The sequence below is a fragment of the Aegilops tauschii genome, chromosome 3, assembly GCF_002575655.3.
Source record: "Aegilops tauschii subsp. strangulata cultivar AL8/78 chromosome 3, Aet v6.0, whole genome shotgun sequence".
Classification (NCBI taxonomy): Eukaryota; Viridiplantae; Streptophyta; class Magnoliopsida; order Poales; family Poaceae; genus Aegilops; species Aegilops tauschii.
Genome location: NC_053037.3, coordinates 579,984,464 through 579,988,749, shown reverse-complemented (window position 1 = coordinate 579,988,749; position 4,286 = coordinate 579,984,464). Strand labels below are relative to the sequence as shown.

General features: G+C 46.3%; 1 long non-coding RNA gene across 2 annotated transcripts; it reads left to right on the top strand.

Annotated features, from left to right (window-relative positions):
- The first annotated feature begins 634 nt into the window (after window positions 1–634).
- On the top strand, window positions 635–4,013 carry LOC109740556 (uncharacterized). 2 transcript variants are annotated; one of them, XR_005752731.3, is made up of 4 exons: window positions 635–2,420; window positions 2,891–2,973; window positions 3,338–3,711; window positions 3,788–4,013. It is a non-coding gene; the product is annotated as an uncharacterized lncRNA (long non-coding RNA). The 2 variants fall into 2 exon arrangements; XR_005752732.3 differs by lacking the exon at window positions 2,891–2,973.
- The last annotated feature ends 273 nt before the right edge of the window (window positions 4,014–4,286 follow it).

Here is a 4,286-nt window from a genome sequence, read left to right as displayed (position 1 = left end):
ATCTGCATAGGCAGTAGCTCCATGACTTCCTTGTGATCCCAAGCATCAATTTGACGAAATCACTTTGAATATTGCATCTGTATTTGCAAGGAATTGAAAATCTCAATTGCAAATAGAAGTATTAATCTCGACATGTGTTTCACATGGAAATAAATACATCATAGATATATTCCGGAATACATCGTACTCAACGGAGAAATAGTACTCCAGAGGTACTGCAAGAGATGAGAAAATCTCAGTTGCAAATGAACGTAATTAATCTCAACACGTGGTAAACGTGGAAATATATTACATCAACTTAAGATCTGGAATACAGCTCGGTACTTAACAGATATACACTACTATTGTAATGAATAGTAATGATATTGCAAACTTGATGTTCAAGTGAAAAACATGAATTGTATAGACCTCAAAAATAAAATGAGATGATCTTGTATCAAGTTGCAAGATAATTCAGCAAAGTGAGTTAATATTTTGCGAGAGAAAATTAATCTCAATCGCAATGAGATTGTTTTGCGAGAGAAAATTAATCTCAATCGCAATGAGATTGTTTTGCGAGAAAAAATTTCTCAATCGCAAATCAACATTATTGTGCGAGAAAAATTTAATCTCAGTCATAAAACAATGCCGTTGTATCGGTAAAGAACATGCTAGGCATTAACAACCATGTATCTTTGGAAATTTTAAAATTCAACAGAAGATGATTTGAATGCAGATGTGGCCTCAACATGACAAATGCTAATAAATAGCAATAGTTGTTGGAGCACTAATCTGCTAAAAAACTAAAAATACGAGCAATTAAGCAAATAATGCAAATTAGCATGAGCACCTGGCGGCCCAACCGCATGCAAATAGAACACGTAGGGCAGCCCAGCCAGGTGCAGCCTGATCAACCGAATGGATAAGGAAGAGTAGACAGGGATATCCACAGAAGGAGTAGATTCGATCCCCAATCCACACGACCAAGACCGGAGGGACTCCAGCCGCGCTCTTCCTCGGAGGCACCTACGGCCGGTCGCCCGCATCACGGGCGACGGGAGGAACTCCAACCGCACTATTCATCGTTAGAGGAGTCGCCGGTTAGGCGGATGCCATGCACTGCCCGAGCGCTGTGAAGGCGGAGGTCACGAGGCGCCGGCGAGTGCCTGTGTGCGGCGAGGACGCCACGGCGGCACGGGCCGGGCGCGCGCGAGGGCGGCCACGGCCTGACGCAGGGGCCCGGCCACGGGTGTGGCGCGGCCGCGGCCGGGCGGCGGGGGGCGCTTGGCGCGACTGCATCAACATCGACGACTGCGGCGTCGGAGGAGCCGCTCATGCCGGAGGGCGACCCTGTAGAGGGCCAGCGCCGCCGATCTGTGCGGATGCGCGTTTCCGTCGCGGGACGCGAAGCCAGTGGTTCCGGTCGCCCAGTCCAGAGCGGGGTCGAGGCCAGACGCTGATGGCAAGATGACGATGAGCGCCACCACCAGTTCAGCGAAGATGGTAATGAAGTGAGGCATCGTACCTTGATTCACGTTCTATAAAGAGAAATTTGGATCGACGGATGCCAATGCCCTTGTTCCTCATTATCTCCTACACTTCCTGCAAGGAATCGCTCTTGAAGAGTTAATTTAGAGATCGAGAGATTCATGTCGTTGCCATGCATGATGCAAGGCTGCCGCTTGGAAGCGTTTCCGCCGGGCTGAGGCCGTCCAATTAATGAGCGCTGCCGTAGACGGAGAACGGCACACAGATGGATTCGCTCCGCCGGGGGCGCGCTGATAACGTGTTTCGAGTAGAGGACGAGAGACAATCGACAAGGATGTAAAGTGAACAGTTGTTTTTATTGATGATGGGATTACACATATATATATAGCCTCCGAAGAGGTGCGTTCGAAGGGACATGAGACAATCGCCTCAATTAGGAAAAGCAGAGATTAATAGGATTAATTAAATCCTAACAATTTTCTCTTCTCCACGCTGGCATATTTTCCTTGCTACCTCAAGCCACCATTACTTTCAGTTAATTCCCACTACTCCGGCCGTTCTATAAGATTAACTGAGGAGGCATTTGAACGGCCGGCCGGAGTAGTAACGTCGCCCGTATTCAGAAGCCTATCACGATGGTTCCCTTATCTTCCCTCAATCAATATATCTTCACAAAATTTGCCTTCAGAGTCTTCAAATAAAAACAGTTCCCTTTCACATCCTCTCCCCGATGTACTTCACGAGCCCGACTTCTCCCTAGCAGCGTAGGTATATGAAGATGTGGCGGCGGCTTGAGGGAATTAGGGGGCGGAGGCCTGGGGACGACATGGCGGTTCGCTCACCTCACAAAAATCCGAGCGTGCTCTTCCTCCCTTCCCTCTCGAGATTTGCGGCGGCTATGGAGCGTGGGCACACAGACAGCGGCGAATGGAGGGTTGCAGCACCGGATCGATGTGAGTCCATCTCCCGCTCTCTCTCTCTCTCTCTCTCTCTCTCTCTCTCTCTCTCTCTCTCTCTCTCTCTCTCTCTCTCTCTCTCTCTCTCTCTCGATCCCTCTGATGGTGTGTGTGTTCCGCGCCGGTCATATGTGCGACCGGGAACGAACAAATCAAACCTGGGTGGATGTGACTGGATGGCTGGAGGCCTTCGCCCACCACCCACACATCGGAACCACCTCCCGCGTCGTCTCCAAGTCCGTTAGTTCTTCTTCTGCCTGTTGGTCTCTGTTAGTTCGTCACTCCATCATCAGGCCATCAGTCATCAGTCATCACTACAGATGGAGCAAAGATGAGCATTCAGTTGTACTTTCCACATCCACTGATTCCACCATGCAGGTCATACGGTGCCTTGCATCTGTGATATGATTTATCTGATCTGATTTCTATACTCAATTTGGCTGGTTTCTTCAAACTGTTTGTTGCAGGAATTGTCTGAATGGAATGTGAATACTGGGACAAGTTTGGGTTTCAATTCATGATATGCGTGTCCAGGATGACCGCCCCCGAGGTCGTAGCCGAGCTTAAGTTCTGCATATGTCCATTCCAATAGTTGATTTCTGTAATTGACGACATGTATGCCTGTTTGGGTTGTCATCTCAACAATCCTTCCAACAGTATTTAGATATGCTCGCCTTAAATTCCAATATGTGGCTTCTGTAATTGACATGTATGCCTATTTGGATCATCTCAACAATCCTTGCAGCAGTAATGAGTTTTTTTGGTGTGTGTTTTGTTTGCTGGCCGGGTGAGCATGCGTGTGTGTTGTGTGCCGTCCGGGTGTGCATGCGTGCACCGGACGGTTGTCCTGGTGCTAATCATCTCTCCCAGTAGATTCCAAGGACACTGTACTAATCATTCTCCTTTGATTGCAGGTGCACAAAAGTGAGGCCACGACCAGGAGCTAGGCGGCGGTGGACTGGAGAATTTCTCTCTGTTAATTCCGTCTCTCTCTCAATAAGTTTCTCTCTCTACTCTCTGTGTTAACTCTCGCGCTCTCTCTCTGTTAATCCTGCATGAAGAATCAACGGATTGTGAATTTCAGACTTTAGTGAAAGCAACAGATTCAGTGGGCATGCGCGACTGCATCCTACTGGTGCATTTAATCTATGTAGTTGAACTATATTTGGCACTCGAAGTGAGTGGTTGTTAAGAACAAGTTGCATAATGACAGTTTCTTATTTTCTTTCTGTAGAGTTATGTCATCCAATGCACATAATTAGTCAGAAGAGGGAGCTTTATGATGCAGGTACAACTGAACACTATATATATTTAGAAGACCAAAGCCGTAAGGTTCTATCAGGACTAATGACATTTGTTTGCAGATTGTGCACAAGACTTGGGGTTGTAGTTACGTGTTCAAGTTTTAGCTGCAACTTCATAGTTTATTCCACTTGCAGAGAGAGTGGAGATGGTAGCATATTTTGCAAAAGTTTAACCATTCTCTTTCCAATTGTTCGTCTATTGTCCAAGCTTTGAATGATATAAGTTACTTACCTATCTGTCATTCTAAAGTATGCTCAAATAAGAATCTAATTAAACGTTTTGTCCTTTTAGGAGAGTCAGTTGATGAGTAAAACATCAACTTTAGGCAATATTTCCCGCAACAACGCGCGGGGTATCATCTAGTTGTTCGTATGATAGAGCACATTTGTTCCGTTCTACAGAAACAGTTGTAATTGCTTTAGAAGCATCACAGATAATTCATTTTCTCTCCATCGACCGAACAATCTGCTTCCATCTTCCGTGTTAACTGAGATTATTTAGAGTTGGTAAATTTTGGGCCAACGTAATAAGGTATTTATTTTGTTTGTGGCCCAGTAA